We start from the raw sequence: 21,481 nt of genomic DNA, 5'->3' as shown, positions 1-21,481 counted from the left end.
CCTGGTGTCCTTTGTATGTTTTGGACCACAAGTCCCATTATTCCTGGTTATTGATCATGCCATTTATGACTGATGGCAATGTCAGTCCTACATATCTGAGGGGTCCCAGGTTCAAGGAGGCTGCCTCACAATTGTGTTACTTTTCTTGAATTCAGAGAATTAAAGGTGGAGTGTTGTGGAATCCTACATTGGAGTAGACAAGTCAAAAAATGGATTTGGGAGAATTTTACATTGTGTTCATTGACTTCGAGATGTAACATTTTAGGCCAGTTAAGGGGTTAATCATATAACAATTAGTTGGTTTTTATTTGATATGGGGAGCTTTTGAACAATGAGGACTACAAGGAATAAAAAGATGTTGTCATCCATTCTGAGTAAATGTCTTGTTGGGAATTTGTAATGCAAGTGGGAGCATCGCTGTCTTCTTTTCCAGGTTTTGCATCCTCAAATGTGGACATGAGCCAAAGTACAGAAATTGGGAATGGATGCCATTGTCATCCAACTGTTAATGGACTTGTATTTGTGTTAGTGAAGGTGAAAGAAGATGGATGAAGCCATAGAGAAGAACAGAGCATGGAAGCAAAATGGGGCCATAGATGTGGTTGTGATATGACCCCACAAGTCAAAATAAGTCAAACACCATCAGAAAACACAGTATTTTTTGTTGGTCATGGAGGTTCTGTGTGGGAAGTTTGGCCCAATTCAATCGTTGGTAGGGTTCAGAATGCTATAAATCCCAGCAACTACAACTCCCAAATATCAAGGTCTATTTTCCCCAAACTCCACCAGTGTTCACATTTGAGCATATTGAGTATCCATGCCAAGTTTGGTCCAAATCCATCATTGCTCAAGAAGTCCACAGTGCTCTCTGGGGGAAGGTGAACTACAATTCCAAAACTCAAGGTCAATGCCCAGCAAACCCTTCCAGTATTTTCTGTTGGTGATGGGAATTCTGTGTGCCAAGTTTGCTTCAATTCCATTGTTGGTGAAGTTCAGAATGCTCTTTGTTTATATGTGTACCATAAATCCCAGCAACTACAACACCCAAATGACAAAATCAATCCCGCCTCCAACCCCACCAGTCTTCAATTTTGGGCGTATTGGGTATTTGTGCCAAATCTGGTCATGTATTGAATGAAAACACATCCTGCATATCAGATATTTATATTATAATTCATAACTATTAAAATTACAGTAATGAAGTAGCAACGAAAATAATTTTATGGTTGGGGGTCACCACAACATGAACTGCATTAAGGGGTCACGGCATTAGGAAGTTTGAGAATAAGTGGTCTACACTGTAGAATGAATGCAACTTGATACCACTTGAGCTGCCATGGCTCACTACTATGCAATTTTGGGAGTTATAGTTTCACAAGGTCTTTAGCCTTTTCTACCAAGGAATCCTAGTGTTTTACTAAACTGCAGCTCCCAGGACTCTATAGCATTGAGCCATGGCAGTTATGTGGTGTTGTTGATAGTAATAATAATAACATTCAGGGCGGATCACAGCACATATACACAACAAACATTCAATGCCACTTTTGTATAGACAATACACAGACAGAACAGAAAGGAGATGTTATTGACTCAGTGTCTACCAGTTTTTTTGGTGCCAAGGAAGGTGAGTCCAGCCACGGGGTACTGTTGCTCCATTCTCTATGACAAAGAGCCATCAGGATTTCCTCCTTCCTTTTTGGTCGCCCAGCATTTTCTGATCTTCTTTCTTTATGGCATCGTAAAAGACCTCCTCCGCTTTTAGCGGTACCTAATTTCTCTAATTACAGCTAAAGCTGTTTTTCAAACTGCTTAGGTAAACAGTGAGCAGGGCTGACAGTCGACCGCTCATGTTGACTCGGGGTTTCGAACTTGCAACCTTTCGGTTGACAGATCTAGTTGCTGGTGATTTATCAGCTGTGCATTAGATCTACAAAGTAGATGTATCCTAGGTGGCCTTTGGGAGTTCTAGCTTCCAATTCTATGATCCTGTTTTCTAACAACAGAAACATATTGCTCCTGCTACAGGAACAATAATTTAAATTACATTTCATTTCAGTAAAGAGTACGGGCAACATATGCTGTGGTTCAAAGCAGATTCAAAAATGACTTATTCCACCAGTGTTTGCGGAAACAAATGCCAATGTATGTATGATATCTGTTGTTCAGCCTGTGATTGTGTTTCAGGATCAGGGTGCTTTAGATGTGGGAAGTGATGCCAATGAATTTCAAGATGGCAATGGTTTGGTCAATGATACTGATGCAGAGAAGGACCAGGAGACCCCTGTGCAAAGAGTAGTTTCCCATAAGAATGTCCCTGAAGGGTGTGGGGATGATAGTGTACTCCCTGAATTGCTACCAGAGAGTTCCCAGCATTTGGGGCTTGAAAACAACTGGGCACCTGGCACAGCTGCAAAACTTAACAAGCAAATAGATAGACGAGAGGAAATTAGTCTAAACAGACAGGCTGAACAGTGCCTTCAGCGTTCTGCCAGGCTCCAACAGAAAAAGATAAGGGGATCTCAAGTAAAGCGAAACGAATTCCTGAGTGCATGGAATAGTTTAACGAGGGGATACAAGTTCCAAGTGTGGGAAATGTAGTCAGATGAAGCATCATTGGAATCAAGTGTAGTTCTCATCCTTGTTTTCATGGAAGCCTAGCTTGAAAGATTCTTGTCTAAGTATTTCTTGTTTCATGGTTTGGATTCTTGGATTATCATAGAATCATAGAATCAAAGAGTTGGAAGAGACCTCATGGGCCATCCAATCCAACCCCCTGCCAAGAAGCAGGAATATTGCATTCAAATCACCCCTGACAGATGGCCATCCAGCCCCTGTTTAAAAGCTTCCAAAGAAGGAGCCTCCACCATACTCAGGAGCAGAGAGTTCCACTGCTGAATGGCTCTCACAGTCAGGAAGTTCTTCCTCATGTTCAGATGGAGTCTCCTCTCTTGTAGTTTGAAGCCATTGTTCCGCGTCCTAGTCTCCAAGGAAGCAGAAAACAAGCTTGCTCCCTCCTCCCTGTGGCTTCCTCTCACATATTTATACATGGCTATCATATCTCCTCTCAGTCTTCTCTTCTTCAGGCTAAACATGCCCAGCTCCTTAAGCCGCTCCTCATAGGGCTTGTTCTCCAGACCCTTGATCATTTTAGTCGCCCTCCTCTGGACATATTCCAGTTTGTTAATATCTCTCTTGAATTGTGGTGCCCAGAATTGGACACAATATTCCAGGTGTGGTCTAACCAGAGCAGAACAGAGCATGGGTAGCATTACTTCCCTAGATCTAGACACTATGCTCCTATTGATGCAGGCCAAAATCCCATTGGCTTTTTTTTTGCCACCACATCACATTGTTGGCTCATGTTTAACTTGTTGTTTGAATTCTTGGATTGTATGAATGCCTACTCATGCCTTGGATTAATGTTTCCTGTTTTCTTGAATTACATTAGAGAAGTGTGGACTTTGTCTTAACTTTACCCTGGACTATTTTTGCTCCTGCTTATCTTCTTACCTGATTGGATTTACCTATTTCTTTAAAGTGCTTTTTACTTGTTGCTTTTTAATTACCTTCAATAAAAGGATTGTTTTCCAATCAACGGTGTGGTGTTTACAGTCAGAGGGTTTTTTCCTGTCCTGGAGTGCAACAGTATCTGTCTTTTAAAATATTTGCAACTAGACACAGTGAAACCATCTGTCCTTGTGCTTTACTGCTTTTGTGCTGGTACGGCTGTACCAGGAGCTCCAAATTTATTTTCTTTGTATTAAATGTTTGCTTGCAGTCCAAGGTTCCTGGGATTCTGCAGATAGGTGGCTTCCTTTGGTTGCAGTGATAGGGCTAGTCACCTGTCCATCATCGTTAAGTTTGGTTCTGCTCCTTGCTCAGGGCAATTGGGAAGGGAAGGGAGGCATTTTTTAGTTAGTCTCAGCAAAGAAAGCTAATGTACAGGATGTGTGCAAGCTTCCCCTGTACAAAAGCTTCAACCCTTAAGAATTTCTGGGGGGAAACAGTTTTAAGAGTCTCCAAAGACTTTCCAGGGAAACAGTCCTAAAGACCAAAGAGCTCCAGCTGGAGAACATCTAAGTCTTTACTGGTAGGTCCACTCGGCGTTCGAGAAGCAGTTCGACCCGCTAGCGGAGCCCACGTCAGTAAGGGTTAGATTACAGTCAGCCTGGAAGAAGTTAAAAGGGGGATTTTCCATTTAAAATAAAGAAGAAGTTATTGAAGACAGTTGCCTGTCCTTCCTGGGCAAGTTTAGGAAGCTACCAGTTGCATAAAAGCCTGGATTCATTTGTTTAACTTTCTGAAGACAAGAGAAGTTTCTGTTTGATTGTTCATTAATAAAAGACTTTGTTATACTTCACAAGCCATCTAAAGACTATTTGTGGTGGAAAACCTCTGAGAACTTCTCCTTGGGCCCCCTGGCTTCCCACTGGGCAAAGGTTGCATGTCCTGTCCTAAAGGAAATTCTTTACAGGCCCAGCACATGACAGAACAACTCTGCTGCTGAATGCATACATGCCCAGTGTAGATATTATCACAGAATGCCTATGCCCTACACCACTGGCAAAATTATACTGTTTAGCCGGTATTGTACCACCTGACATCCGCCGAGAAGTAGAAACCAATAATGACAGGACCAAGGCAGTGACATCTCCGGCCAATCCTCTTGTTTGGATATCAGCCAGCACACTATTGCCTTAAATCAATAAATAGTTTTCTAAGATCTACAGAGATACTCGCAGGAACACCTCAGCAAGCAAGAGTTCAAAAGTGGCAGGCTAAAACCCGGAACATCAAGCTATGGCTGATACATAATGAGAGACTCTCCCTGGGCACACAGAAGCCTGGGCGACCTGGAAGGAGCTGAACAGGCTGTGCTCTGGCACCATGAGATGCAGAGCCAATCTTAAGAAAGGAGGCCACAAAGTGGAGTTCACAACATGTGAGAAGACCAAACCACAGACCACCTATTACAATGCAGTTTGAGCCCTGCCACATGCACAATGGGGAACCTTCTCACAGCAATGCCAGAGGCACTCCAAGTGGCCAGCTACTGGTCAAAGAACATTTAATATAATGCCAAGTTTTCAAACTTTGTGTTTTTTGTTTTTTAAAAATACAATACAAATATACTCTTAGTTCACTATGATATGATAAAAAAATAAAAATAAAAACAGCTTTGTGATTTTATTTTTTCCATCTTTCCAGAACTCAAGCAACTGGCCAAAAATTTGAAGAAATATTTATTTACCTTACTTATATACCGCTGTTCTCAGCCCGAAGGTGACTCACAGCGGTTCACAACAAATACGAACAGCAAAAATTCAGTGCTACAGTATAGAAACAGTTAACAACCTAACACATTACACAATTAATAAACAGTTACTACAATACCCATTCACTGTCGTCTCGTCATCAAAAACATGTTCCAGATTAGTCATCCATTGTTCCATTCCATGTTCATTAACCAATCATTGCACTAATTAAATTTTAAAAGTTTATTTATTTATTTACTAGCTTGGGGACCCGGCGTTGCCCGGGTTATTAGAGAAAGTGGGTAATGGCGGTTCTGTATGCCAAGTTTGGTCTTTATTGGTCTTTGGATAATGGCTGCATTATTTTCAGGAAGTGAGTGAAGGTACTTGAAGTCCCATCATCCATGGCCCATCCTCCTCCAAACAGCAGCAGGATATAGAGTGGGTCACGGGGACTCTGTGTGCCAAGTTTTGTGTTTATCAGTCATTAGATGAGGGTGGCAGTGGTGTCAGTAAGTGAGTGAAGGTACTGCAAGTCCCATCATCCATTGTCAAATTCTTCCAAACCGCACCAGGATGTAGAGTGGGTCATGCTGGGTCTCTGTGTAAATTGTGGTCCTGATCTATCATTGTTGGCAGTTGTAATGGTCTTAGGAAGGGAGTGCAGGTATTGCAAGTCCCATCGTCCATGGTGCACCCTCCTTCAAACTTCACCTGGATGTAGAGTGCGTCATGGAGACTCAGTGTGCCAAGTTTGGTCTTTATCGGTAATTGGATGAGCGTTGCAGTGGTCTCAGGAATTGCGCAAAAGTAGTGCAAGTCCCATAATCCATGGTCTATCCCCAGCCAAACACACACCAGGAGGTAAAGTGGGTCATGAGAGGTCTATGTGGCAAGTTTGGTCCTGATCAGACATTGGATGAGGTTAACAGCGGTCTCAGAATGTGAGTGATGGTACTGTAAGTCCCATCATCCAAAGTCGATCCTCCTTCAAACTGCAGCAGGATGCAGAGTGGGTCATGGGGGCTCTGTGTGCCAAGTTTGATCTTGATCAGACATTAGATGAGGGTTGCAGCTGTCTTGGGAAGGGAGTGGTGGTACTTCAAGTCCCATCATCCATGGTCTGTCCTCCTCAAAAGTGCACCAGGATGTAGAGTGGGTCATGGGGACTCTGTGTGTCAAGTTTGGTCTTGATCAGTCATTGGCAAGGATCTCAGTGGTCTCAGGAAGTGAGTGAAGTGACTGCAAGTCCCATCATCCATTTTCAAATTCTTCCAAACCGCACCAGGATGTAGAGTGGATTATGCGGGCTCTCTGTGTAAATTGTGGTCCTGATCCATCATTGTTGGTAGTTATAATGGTTTTAGGAAGGGAGTGCAGGTATTGCAAGTCCCATCGTCCATGGTGCATCCTCCTCCAAGCCGCACCAGGATGTAGAGTGGGTCATGGAGACTCAGTGTGCCAAGTTTGGTCTTTATCGGTAATTGGATGAGGGTTGCAGTGGTCTCAAGAATTGAGCAATGGTACTGCAAGTCCCATAATCCATGGTCCATCCCCGACCAAACCACACCAGGACGTAAAGTGGGTCATGAGAGGTCTATGTGCCAAGTTTGGTCCTGATCAGTCATTGGATGAGGTTAGCAGCTGTCTCAGAATGTGAGTGATGGTACTGCAAGTCCCATCATCCATGGTTCATAGTCCTCCAAACTGCAGTAGGATGTAGAGTGGGTGATGGGGGCTCTGTGTGCCTATTTCGGTCTGTATTGGGAGTGTTCTGACCCAGCCCCCTTTGGCCTTTCCTTTCCTCTCTTTCTCATCTCGGAATCTTGGATTTGAGGCTGGCCAATCAGAGACCATATGCAAATTTCCTTCTGTCATGCCCCTTTTCTGCCATGAGCCCTCTTCTCCACCAGGGGCTCCTATTGAAGCTGGCCAATCAGAGACCATATGCAAATAGCTCCACAGCGGCAGCCAATCAGAATCTTGGAACTTTCAGGCTAGCCAATCGGAAAGCTGCCACAAACACGTCTGCCCTCCACACTTCTGCCCTTCCACTACAAACACTCTCTTTTATTATATATACAGATACAGATATACTGTGCACTTTTTGGAATACAAAAAACTCTCATTTCAAAAAAACATCTATTTCTGCTTCATTGACTATTCTAAAGCCTTTGACTGTGTGGATCATAATAAATTGTGGCAAGTTCTTGGTGGGATGGGCATCCCAAGCCACCTTGTCTCTCTCCTGAGGAATCTGTACAAGGACCAAGGAGCAACAGTCAGAACTGACCACGGAACAACAGACTGGTTCAAGATTGGGAAAGGCGTACGGCAAGGCTGCATACTCTCACCCAACCTTTTTAACTTGTATGCAGAACACATCGTGCGAGGATGTGCGGGGCTGGATGAATGCAAGGCTGGGGTGAAAATTGCTGGAAGAAACATTAACAACCTCAGATATGCAGATGACACCACTCTGATGGCCGAAAGCAAGGAGGAGCTGAGGAGCCTTCTAATCAAGGTGAAAGAAGAAAGCGCAAAAGCCGGGTTGCAGCTAAACGTCAAAAAAACCAAGATTATGGCAACAAGAATGATTGACAACTGGAAAATAGAGGGAGAAAATGTGGAGGCCGTGACAGACTTTGTATTTCTAGGCGCAAAGATTACTGCAGATGCAGACTGTGGCCAGGAAATCAGAAGACGCTTCCTTCTTGGGAAGAGAGCAATGTCCAGTCTCGATAAAATAGTAAAGAGTAGAGACATCAGACTGGCAACGAAGATCCGCCTAGTCAAAGCCATGGGATTCCCTGTAGTCACCTACGGATGTGAGAGCTGGACCTTAGGGAAGGCTGAGCGAAGGAAGAGAGATGCTTTTGAGCTGTGGTGTTGGAGGAAAGTGCTGAGAGTGCCTTGGACTGCGAGAAGATCCAACCAGTCCATCCTCCAGGAAATAAAGCCCGGCTGCTCATTGGAGGGAAAGATACTAGAGACAAAGCTGAAGTACTTTGGCCACATCATGAGGAGACAGCAAAGCCTAGAGAAGACAATGATGCTGGGGAAAGTGGAAGGCAAAAGGAAGAGGGGCCGACCAAGGGCAAGATGGATGGATGGCATCCTTGAAGTGTCTGGACTGACCTTGAAGGAGCTGGGGGTGGTGACGGCCGACAGGGAGCTCTGGCGTGGGCTGGTCCATGAGGTCACGAAGAGTCGGAGACGACTGAACGAATGAACAACAACACAGTGCACTTTTTGGAATACAAAAAACTCTCTTCTTACGTCAGTTCTTTGTTTAGAATATGACCAAGGGGGGAAACGGCAATGAGACCTAAAACGTGATGCTATGTGTCCATATGAGAAATGGAAGGCCTTTTGAAGGTACACTACGTACCAATTCTGTGCACTTTCCAGAGGCTTTGTGCCTGGAAACGTCGTACATTTCCACCTGGCCTTTAATCCTTCTAAATGGATGTTCTTCTCCCCCAGTTATGGATCCCCATTGCTTTCTTGAAACACGATTTGCATAAAAGGAAATGAATAATGGATGGCGAAGCTGGCACTTGCATGTAGCCGGGTTGAGATTTGCCCATAATCACGCCGCGTCTCGCACACGGCTCACGGCTTGTTTAATGGGATGGAAGCTGACAGGTTTTTCTTGTTCGGCTGCTATAGAACTCATCGCTTTCAAATGACCTCCGTGTACTTAGCTACTTTTCTTGTTGATCTCGCTGCTCTTTTCCTTCCATTAACTGGAGGCTTCCTAAAGGAAAACAGGCACTTCTCTCCATGCCATCTAATAATGGGCATTTTAGAGCTTGGAATACATTTTTTTTTTTTGCAGTAAGAATAAATGTGCTTTATATTAGAGTTGGAATGCTTCTGTTTGCAAAATCCAAGGACTGGCTTTTTGTTTTGTACATATATAGAGTTTCCCCTAATCGTGCTCTATAGGGCGGTTTTTCTCTTCCTTTTCAGACACTAAAAATATGAAAGGCATATTTCAGCTTTGCAATCCTATTGACCAAGTTGCTTTTTCAGATAGCTATGGGAAAAAGAAAACAAAATTCCTTAAAGAACATTTCTCACAAAGGTAAATCCATACAAGTTCTGTTTGAATCAATGGGTCTGCAGTAGAGCTGTTGATGCTTATTCAAATTGGGAAATTTGCAGAATGTAAAATACAGTGTGTGCCAAAAAAAAAAAGATAAATCATCTTGGGTTGTTGTAGGTTTTTTGGTATCAGCCATTGATTGAGGTTCTGGGTTTGGGCCTGCCACTTTTGGATTCTCGCTTGCTGGGGTGTTCCAGTGTCACTGTAGATCTTAGAAAACTATTTCTTGATTTAAGTCGTTGACGTGCTGCCTGATACCCAACAAGGGATGAGCTGGAGATGTCACCGCCTTGGTCCTTTCACTATTGGCTGCTACTTCCCGGCGGATGTCAGGTGGTGCAATACCGGCTAAGCAGTGTAATTTCTCCACTGGTGTAGGGCGCAGGCACCCTGTGATAATGTGGCATGTCTCATTAAGAGCCACATCCACTGTTTTAGTGTGGTGAGATGTGTTCCACACTGGTCATGCATACTCAGCAGCAGAATAGCACAGCGCAAGGGCAGATGTCTTCACTGTACCTGGTTGTGATCCCCAGGTTGTGCCAGTTCGTATGATATTGTTTCTAGCGCCCACTTTTTGCTTGATGTTCAGGCAGTGCTTCTTGTAGGTAAGAGCATGGTCCAGAGTGACTCCCAGGTATTTGGGTGCGCTGCAATGCTCCAGTGCAGTGGTTCTCAACCTGGGGTCCCCAGATGTTTTTGGTCTACAACTCCCAGAAATCCCAGCTAGTTTACCAGCTGTTAGGAGTTCTGGGAGTTGTAGGCCAAAAACATCTGGGGACCCCAGGTTGAGAACCACTGCTCCTGTGGGATTCCTTCCCAGGTGATCTTCAGAGCTCGGGATGCTTGTCTGTTCTTGAGATGAAAGGCACATGTCTGTGTTTTAGATGGATTAGGGATCAGCTGGTTTTCCCTGTAATAGGCAGTGAGAGCACCTAGAGCTTCGGAAAGCTTCTGTTCTACCATCTCAAAGCTCCCTGCTTGAGCAGTAATGGCACAATCATCAGCATAGATGAAACTCTCTGTCCTTTCTGGCAGTGGCTGGTCCTTTGTGTAGATGTTGAACATGGATGGACAAGCACGCTCCCCTGAGGCAGGCCGTTCTTTAGCATGGTGAGATGCGTTCCACACTGGGCATGCATACTCAGCAGCAGAGTAGCATAGCACAAGGGCAGATGTCTTCATTGTGTCTGGTTGTGATCCCCAGGTTGTGCCAGTCAGCTTTCATATGATATTATTTCTAGCACCCACTTTTTGCTTGATGTTCAGGCAGTGCTTCTTGTAGGTCTGAGCACGGTCCAGAGTGACTCCCAGGTATTTGGGTGTGCTGCAATGCTCCAGTGGGATTCCTTCCCAGGTAATCCTCAGATGAAATGTAAAAAGAGCATTGGCCACCGTGGCCAAGTCTGACTTCCCAATGTACGGGCGCAACTGGCACACAAGATTACTGGAATAGAATAATAAACTCCTAGAGACCACCTGGGCCATCTAGTCCAACCCTGTGCCAAGAAGCAGGAAAATTGCATTCAAAGCATCTCTGGCAGACCAAAGCAGCATAGAGAGGTAGCATGACTTCCCTGGATCTAGACACTATGCTCCTATTTATGCAGGCCAAAACCCCATGGGATTTTATCTGTTTGATTGATTGATATGTATCTTAACTGCATATATGTTTAGATTGTTTTATATTCTGATGAGATGTCTTTTATTGCGTTTCTGTGCGGCATTAAATGTTTGCCGGATTTGTAGGCTGCCTTGAGTCCCCTCCGGGATCGAGAAAGGCAGGGTAGAAATGAAGTAAGTAAATAAATAAATAATCTAAGGATTCCTAATTATTAAGTCTCTTTCAAAGGTGTTGGTGTCATATAGCCAAGGTGGCTTTCATAAGCATTGTACCAATATGACTTCTGGATCAGCAGGTAATTAAATTTTATGATGTAAAACATTTCATGCTTAATTTTATGATGAAACTATACATGTAGCGGCTTGCATGAAAATAATAAAACCTTGGCTGTGCGATTATCTGCACTGTTTGAAATCATTTTCAATGGGCTTAAAATATTGTTTTGTTGTCAACAGCCCCTGACATAATTTGATATAAATATTTTAGCAAATAGAAGTAAATACACAACAAAATCAAGTAATGGATAAAACAAGATGTATTTTTGAAGGCATTCGTGGCCAGAATCCCTGGGTTGTTGTGAGTTTTCCAAGCTGTATGGCCATGTTCCAGAAGCATTCTCTCCTGACGTTTTGCCTGCATCACCTCCCAACAAAGGATTCCCCTAGGGGCCTGCATCACTTCCCAACAAAGGATTCCCCTAGGCAGTAAGAAGCCAGACCTTGAAACTGCTGGGTTATTAAATGATAATCAAGGCCCCTGACATAATTTGATATAAATATTTTAGCAAATAGAAGTAAATACACAACAAAATCAAGTAATGGATAAAACAATAGATCTGCAAGATGTATTGTTGAAGGCTTTCATGGCCAAAATCACTGAGTTGTTGTGAGTTTTCCAGGCTATATGGCCATGTTCCAAAAGCATTCTCTCCTGACGTTTTGCCTGCATCACCTCCTAACAAAGGATTCCCCTAGGCAGTAAGAAGCCAGACCTTGAAACTGCTAGGCCATCATAACAGTAAATAAAAAAACAACTTTCAAAAACAGGGGAACTACAGACAAGAAACAATCAGGGACAGCTAACCACCTTTCAACTAAGGATTCCCCCAGGCAGTAAGAAGCCAGACCTTGAAACTGCTAGGCCATTAAATATAAATCAAGGTGGCCAACGGAAACATTCACACGCTGAATAGGGTATAGGGTTACAGCCTGTGCTGGACGGGGTCACACTCCCCCTGAAGGCGCAGGTTCGCAGTTTGGGAGTTCTCCTAGATTCATCGCTGAGCCTGGAGCCCCAGGTCTCGGCGGTGGTCAGGGGAACTTTTGTACAATTAAAACTTATACGCCAGCTGCGCCCGTACCTTGGGAAGTCTGACTTGGCCACAGTGGTCCACGCTTTGGTTACATCCCGTTTAGACTACTGCAACGCTCTCTACGTGGGGTTGCCTCTGAAGACTGCCCGGAAGCTGCAGTTAGTCCAACGCTCGGCAGCCAGACTACTAACGGGTGCTGGGTACAGGGAGCACACCACTCCGCTGTTACACCAGCTTCACTGGCTGCCAATTAGCTTTCGAGCACAATTCAAAGTGCTGGTGTTAACCTATAAAGCCCTAAACGACTCTGGCCCTGTTTACCTCTCCGAATGTATTCTCCCCTATGAACCATCAAGATTATTAAGATCGTCAGGAGAGGACCTGCTCTCGGTCCCACCGGCCTCGCAAGCGTGTCTGGTGGGGACGAGGGACAGGGCCTTCTCGGTGGTGGCCCCTTGGCTCTGGAACTCTCTCCCAGTGGAGATCAGAACCACCCCTTGGTGTTGACCACGAAACGCAGCGCCCAAACATGAATCAAGGAACATGAAAGGCACTGCAGACTACTTCAACCAGAGAAGTCAGCCATAGCAGAGCACCTGATGAACCAGCCTGGACACAGCATATTATTTGAGAACACAGAAATGCTGGACCACTCCAACAACCACCATGTCAGACTATACAGAGAAGCCATTGAAATCCACAAGCATGTGGACAATTTCAACAGAAAGGAGGAGACCATGAAAATGAACAAAATCTGGCTACCAGTATTAAAAAACTGTAAAATTACAACAGCAAAACAGCAGAGAGGAAACAACCAGGCACATCTTAACACCTCTCAACAGAACATTTCCCAGGCTCAGCCAGGCCTTCAAATGCTAATGAAGGTGGTCAGCTGAAACATTCACACCTAGAATCATAGAATCATAGAATCAAAGAGTTGGAAGAGACCTCATGGGCCATCCAGTCCAACCCCCTGCCAAGGAGCAGGAATATTGCATTCAAATCACCCCTGACAGATGGCCATCCAGCCTCTGTTTAAAAGCTTCCAAAGAAGGAGCCTCCACCGCACTCCGGGGCAGAGAGTTCCACTGCTGAACGGCTCTCACAGTCAGGAAGTTCTTCCTAATGTTCAGATGGAATCTCCTATCTTGTAGTTTGAAGCCATTGTTCCGTGTCCTAGTCTCCAAGGAAACAGAAAACAAGCTTGCTCCCTCCTCCCTGTGGCTTCCTCTCACATATTTATACATGGCTATCATATCTCCTCTCAGCCTTCTCTTCTTCAGGCTAAACATGCCCAGTTCCCTAAGCCGCTCCTCATAGGGCTTGTTCTCCAGACCCTTGATCATTTTAGTCGCCCTCCTCTGGACACATTCCAGCTTGTCAATATCTCTCTTGAATTGTGGTGTCCAGAATTGGACACAATATGCCAGATGTGGTCTAACCAAAGCAGAATAGAGCATGGGTAGCATGACTTCCCTAGATCTAGACACTATGCTCCTATTGATGCAGGCCAAAATCCCATTGGCTTTTTTTGCCGCCACATCACATTGTTGCCTCATGTTTAACTTGTTGTCCACGAGGACTCCTAGCTTCAGCAGAGAGCTCTTTGCCCCACCCCAGTCATTCCACAGATACATAAACCCATTTTCCTATTTCCAACAGACCTCACTACCTCTGAGGATGCTTGCCATAGACGCAGGCGAAACGTCAGGAGAAATGCCTCTGGAACATGGCCCTATAGCCCAAAAAAACCTACAAGAACCTAGAATAGGTTTACCCTAAAATAAAGGAGTTGGGAAAATCTAAATTGAGAAGATGGATATTATCTACATAGCAGTAGCATTTCTCAATAATCTGAGAATAATTCAGTGTCCCGAGATAATAAGGGAATTTTTTGGCTTGTTTTCCATCTGTAAAAGTACCTCCTTTGCCCAAAAGCAATTCACAGAAAATATTCTCATTCCTTTAACCTCAGAGATACAGATCTTAATTCCTGGGCAGGGCCGTAGTTCATCATAATTGTGTTGCAAACATTTACTCATCGCACATATAATGCTTAAAATACAGAGTCCTCCAGAGAACGTGGTAGCTCCCTTGTTGTTGTTTTTGCAGAAGGAGTCGTGTGTGTGTGTGTGTGTGTGTTGGCTTTCTTTGTGAGCTGGCTGCCATTCCCCATTTAATCATCACTCCTCCTTTGGAAGTACTTTGCCTGCTTTTAAATCTCTGTGTAATCCCTGGTGATATTTTCCTCCTTTTACAACAAGAGGCATTTTCCATATGTTGGTACAGATTTTCTTTACAAATCTCTTTACCGGTCAGAATTAGCCACGGCCGCCGCTCGCATGTCGGAAGGTTTACAAAGGAATTTCTTCTTCTTCTTTGTAGGACTGTGTTTCCAAAGTGAGCACCGAAAAAAGAGAGAAGATTTCTCTTGCCATAAATATTAACAAAGGGAGAAAAAAGCTCTTAAGATCTTAGCATTTTATCTCCTCTCTTCTGCTAGTTTCTTCCACTAACTCCGTCGTGTCTGTCAAAATCTATATATTTTTGAAAAGTAATGAATAGTTCCAAAAACTATATATTTTTAAAAGTAATGTATAGTTGAAAAATCTATATATTTTAAAAAGTAATGTATAGTTCCAAAATCTATATATTTTAAAAAAATAATGTATAGTTTCAAAATCCATATTTTAAAAAAATAATGTATAGTTCCAAATCTATATATTTTTTAAAATCTATATATTTTTAAAAAGTAATGTATAGTTCCAAAATCTATGTATTTTAAAAAAGTAATGTATAGTTCCAAAATGTATATATTTTTAAAAGGTAATGTATAGTTCCAAAATCTGTATATTTTTAAAAAGTAATGTATAGTTCCAAAATCTATATATTTTTAAAAAGTAATGTATAGTTCCAAAATCTATATATCTTAATAAAGTAACATATAGTTCCAAAAAAGTAATGTATAGTTCCAAAATGTATATATTTTTAAAAAGTAATGTATAGTTCCAAAAATCTATATATTTTTAAAAGGTAATGTATTGTTCCAAAAATCTATATATTTTTAAAAAGCAATGTATAGTTCCAAAAATCTATATATTTTTAAAAGGTAATGTATTGTTCCAAAAATCTATATATTTTTAAAAGGTAATGTATTGTTCCAAAAATCTATATATTTTTAAAAAGTAATGTATAGTTCCAAAAATCTATATATTTTTAAAAGGTAATGTATTGTTCCAAAAATCTATATATTTTTAAAAAGCAATGTATAGTTCCAAAAATCTATATATTTTTGAAAAGTAATGTATAGATCCAAAAATCTATATATTTTAAAAAAGTAATGTATCATTCCAAAATCTATATATTTTTAAAAAGTAATGTATAGTTCCAGAATCTATATATTTTTGAAAAGTAATGTATAGTTCCAAAATCTATATATTTTAAAAAAGTAATGTATAGTTCCAAAAATCTATATATATATATTTTAAAGGCCATGCTCCAGAAGCATTCTCTCCTGACGTTTCGCCAGCATCACCTCCCAACAAAGGATTCCCCTAGGGGCCTGCATCACCTCCCAACAAAGGATTCTCCTAGGCAGTAAGAAGCCAGACCTTTAAACTGCTGGGCCATTAAATGATAATCAAGTTCCAAAATCTATATATTTTAAAAAGTAATGTATAGTTCCAAAAATCTATATATAAAAAGTAATGTATAATTCCAAAAACATATATATATTTAAAAGTAATGTATAGTTCCAAAATCTATATATTTTTAAAAAATAATGTATAGTTTCAAAATCCATATTTTAAAAAAGTAATGGATAGTTTCAAAAATCTATATATTTAAAAAAAGTAATGTATAGTTCCAAAATCTATATATTTTAAAAAAGCAATGTATAGTTCCAAAATCTATATATTTTAAAAAAGTAATGTATAGTTCCAAAAATCTATATATTTTTAAAAGTAATGTATAGTTTCAAAAATGTATATATTTTAAAAAAGTAATGTATAGTTCCAAAAATGTATATATTTTAAAAAAGTAATGTACAGTTCCAAAAATCTATATATTTTAAAAAAGTAATGTATAGTTCCAAAAATCTATATATTTTTAAAAGTAATGTATAGTTTCAAAAATGTACATATTTTTAAAAAGTAATGTATAGTTCCAAAATCTATATATTGTAAAAAAGTAATGTATAGTTCCAAAAATCTATATATTTTTAAATAGTAATGTATAATTCCCAAATCTATCTATATATTTTTAAAAGTAATGTATAGTTCCAAAATCTTTATATTTTTAAAGTAATGTATAGTTCCAAAAATCTATATATTTTTAAAAAGTAATGTATAGTTCCAAAATCTCTTTCAAATATAGTATTTTCTTGTAGTAAGTCTGTGGGAAGATCTTGCTTTATTGAAAGCGGAAAATGCAATTCCAGCCTAATTGGATGTCTGCCTATCTGCCTGCCTGCTTGAAAGTATATTCCAATGAGGTCTGTCAATGTATTGTCGAAGGCTTTCACGGCCAGAATCACTGGGTTGTTGTGAGTATTCCAGGCTGTATGGCCATGTTCGAGAAGCATTCTCTCCTGATGTTTCGCCTGCATCTATGGCAGGCATCCTCAGAGGTTGTGAGGTCTGTTGGAAACTAGGAAAATATATAAACCCACTTTTCCTAGTTTCCAACAGACCTCATAGTTTCTGAGGATGCCTGCCATAGATGCAGGCGAAACGTCAGGAGAGAATGCTTTTAGAACCTCCCTAATGCCACGACCCCTTAATACAGTTCCTCATGTTGTAGTGACCCCCAACAATAACATTATTTCCATTGCTACTCCTAATTGTAATTTTGCTACTGTTATGAATCACAATGTACATATCTGATATGCAGGATGTATTTTCATTCACTGGACCAATTTGGCACAAATACCCAATATGCCCAAATTTGAATACTGGTGGGGTTGGGGGGATTTATAGTTTACCTACAATCAAAGAGCATTCTGAACTCCACCAACTAGATAGCAACAAAATATTGGAATGGACTATTTTGTTTTTGAGGTATTAAATTAACCAAAACTGAGCTTCAAAATCTGCTTTGTAAAACATTTTACTGTTTTCCAAACTCAGATAAAGTGATGCTAGCAGCATTTCAAACAGCGTAAGCTGAAAAAAAATCAGTGTCCTCCATATTTCTGGCATTTACCATAATATAAATATAAATTAGTGTCTATAGAATACTGCCTGGGTCTATCAAACTGCATACAAACTTAAGCTAAAACTATAATACCTTAACACACACACACACGCAAAATGAAACAGACTATTTTGTTTTTTTGAGAGATTAAATTAACTAAAAACGTGCTTCGAAATCTGCTTTGTAAAACATTTTACTGTTTTCCAAACTCAGATAAAATGAAACTAGCAGCATTTCAAACAGCGGAAGCCGAAAAATCAGTGTTCTCCATATGTCTGGCATTTACCATAATATAAATATAAATTAGTGTCTATAGAATACAGCCTGAGTGCATCAAACTCCATACAAACATAAGCTGGAATTATAATACCTTAACATACACATTTTGTGTTAATTTATCCAGATAGTAAAAAAAAGATGGAACAGACTATTTTTTGAGAGAGAGATTGAATTAACTAAAATTGGAATGGACTATTTTGGTTTTGAGATATTAAATTAACCAAAACTGAGCTTCAAAATCAGCTTTGTAAAACATTTCAATGTTTTCCAGATTCCGATAAAGTGACGCTAGCAGCATTTCAAACAGTGTAAGTTGAAAAAAAATCAGTGTTCTCCATATTTCTGATATTTACCATAATATAAATATAAATTAGTGTCTATAGAATACAGCCTGAGTGCATCAAACTCTATACAAACATAAGCTAAAATTATAATACCTTAACGCACACATTTTGTGTTAATTTACCCAGATAGCAACAAAATATTGGAATGGACTATTTTGTTTTTGAGGTATTAAATTAACCAAAACTGAGCTTCAAAATCTGCTTTGTAAAACATTTTACTGTTTTCCAAACTCAGATAAAGTGATGCTAGCAGCATTTCAAACAGCGTAAGCTGAAAAAAAATCAGTGTCCTCCATATTTCTGACATTTACCATAATATAAATATAAATTAGTGTCTATAGAATACAGCCTGGGTGCATAAAACTCCATACAAACATAAGCTAAAATTATAATACCTTAACACACACATTTTGTGTTAATTTACCCAGATTGCAAAAAAAAAAAAAAATGGAATGAACTATTCTGGAGTTGTTCTTTTCTTTTCTTTTCTTTTCTTTTCTTTTCTTTTCTTTTCTTTTCTTTTCTTTCTTTCTTTCTTTCTTCCTTTCTTTTTGAGGGAGACTAAATTAACTAAAAATGTGCTCCAAATTCCTTTTCCCCCAAACTCTAGTCTTGAAGATAAAGTGAAGCGAGCATCATTTCGAACAGCGAAAGCATATTGTTGGGGTGTTTTTTTGGGGGGTGTGTGTGTGATTTTTTATTTTCTATTTTCTATCTGAGACCTACTGGCTTTTCGGAAAGGCTGAAAAACCTTTCTCTTCCGACAAGCTTTCGATGGGTGAATAACTCAGGACTATGTCTGTTCTTGTTTTTATTGTATTTCAAAGTGAATTGTATTGTTTTAATCTACTGCTGTAAATCACTCCAAGCCAAATTGGGAGTAGCGGTATACAAGTTAAATAAATAAATAAATAAATAAATAAAATACATCTAAAATAATAAAAATCATATACAATGAAAGTGTACAAGGAAAGTTGGAGAACAATGTAATTAAGGAAATGGAAACATGTAAGATTAAGAGATAGAAACATGAAAAGAGGGGAAAATCAGCATCAAAAATCCAAAGCAAAAGCATGTTGTTGACTTGGGGGAGGGGGGTTAATTTTTTATTGTTTTACATCTAAAATAATAAAAAAGATATACAATGAAAGTGTACAAGGAGAGTTGGACAACAATATAATTAAGGAAAAGTAGGAAATGGAAACATATAAAGATAAAAGGAGATAGAAACATGAAAAGAGGAAAAGATCAGCATCAAAAATCCAAAGCGAAAGCATGTTGTTGGGGGTTTTTTGGGCGTGGGTGGGTAATTTTTTTATTGTTTTACATCTAAAATAATAAAAAAAGATATATAATTGAAGTGTACGAGGAGAGTTGGAGAACAATATAATTAAGGAAAGCATGTTGTTGTTGGGGGGGGGGTAATTTTTATTGTTTTACATCTAAAATAATAAAAAGACATATAATTAAAGTGTACAAGGAGAGTTGGAGAACAATGTAATTAAGGAAAAGTAGGAAATGGAAGCATGTAAAGTTAAAAAGAGATACAAACATGAAGAGGGGAAAAATCAGCATCAAAAATCCAAAGCGAAAGCATGTTGTTGGGTTTTTTGGGGGGATAATTTTTTATTGTTTTACACCTAAAATAATAAAAAATATAATGAAAGTGTACAAGGAGATTTGGAGAACAATATAATTAAGGAAAGCATGTAGTTGGTTTTTTTTGGGGGGGGGTAATTTTTATTGTTTCACATCTAAAATAATAATAAAGATATACAATGAAAGTGTACAAGGAGAGTTGGAGAACAATGTAATTAAGGAAAAGTAGGAAATGGAAACATGTAAAGTTAAAAAGAGATACAAACATGAAGAGGGGGGAAAATCAGCATCAAAAATCCAAAGCGAAAACATGTTGTTGGGGTTTTTTGGGGGGTGGGTATTTTTTATTGTTTTACATCTAAAATAATAAAAAGACATATAATGAAAGTGTACAAGGCGAGTTGGAGAACAATATAATTAAAGAAAGCCTGTTGTTGTTTTTTGGGGGGATAATTTTTATTGTTTTACATCTAAAATAATAAAAAAGATATACAATGAAAGTGAACAAGGCGAGTTGGAGAACAATGTAATTAAGGAAAAGTAGGAAATGGAAACATGTAAAGATAAAAAGAGACAAAAAGAGAGGAAATGGAAACATATAAAGACAAAAAGAGACAAAAAGAGAGGAAATGGAAACATATAAAGACAAAAAGAGACAAAAAGAGAGGAAATGGAAACATATAAAGATAAAAAGAGACAAAAAGAGAGGAAATGGAACCATGTAAAGATAAAAAGAGATAGAAACATGAAAAAGGGGGAAAAATCAGCATCAAAAATCCAAAGCGAAAGCATGTTTTGAAAAGCAAGAGAAAGAACAAATCAAAGACCAATGTGTTTAGAAGCAATAGAAGTATTTGTTTAGCTTTTCTTGGCTCGTGCATTTCCATCTAAATCAACATGTCAAATGCTCCCATGTTTTTTTTTATGTGCACTTTTCCAATTTGTGGGTTTTTGAAAAAAAAAAATAGGGAAACATATAAACACCTATCAATTGTGTTGTTAAGTTCCCCGGTTCTTTCCGATTCCTTCCCACCAATTTGTCTAGAAGAGGAAGAAAAAAACAAGCCAGGTATTTGCAAACATGGGTCGCCTCATTTCTTGTGTCCTTTCATTTTTCATGAACTGTTTTCAAAAGACTTCAATCAACCTTAATGGTGCATTTTTAGTTAAGGAAACAGAATGGGAGAGAAGTCAATTTGCGCTCCCTGATGAACAAGTGTCTGCAGAAAGAAAGAAAGGAAGGGGGGAAAAAGAGGGGGAGCGAGGCGGCAATGTGGATGGATGGATGGATGGAGGAGGAGAGCCACGTAGTACATAAATGGGTTTAGAAAAGGGAGCCAAGGCAAGCAATATGCCGCAAAGGGAGCACTCAGGAAAGCTGGGATACAATGGCAGGAGTAAAACACTGCAGAGGCTTTTTCAACTACAGACAATTGGAACAATAGTCCGGGCCTAGACATCTGTGTTAAACTGTGCGGAGGAAGGTGAAAAGGAAGCCCGGCGTCTACAAAAGCGCTTTAAGAACACCAGAATGGAAAGGCCTTCAAGCGGGAAGCAAATGAATGCCGGGTAGTTGACTGGGCTAGAAATCAAAATTGGCATATTTTGCCATTTAATGCGCCTCGGAAGGCATTGTCTCCTTTGGCCCGCTCCCCTCCAAAAAAAGGATGCTCAGGCATTATTTGGAATGGCTCCCTTTATCCCTTCGGGGGAATAAATCACCCAATTTTTAATGCTCCCATTTCCTCCTGGGGCGCTTTGAAA

The sequence above is a fragment of the Anolis sagrei genome, chromosome 1 (genome assembly GCF_037176765.1).
Source record: "Anolis sagrei isolate rAnoSag1 chromosome 1, rAnoSag1.mat, whole genome shotgun sequence".
Lineage (NCBI taxonomy): Eukaryota > Metazoa > Chordata > Lepidosauria > Squamata > Dactyloidae > Anolis > Anolis sagrei.
Note: the sequence above shows the minus strand (reverse complement) of the source record.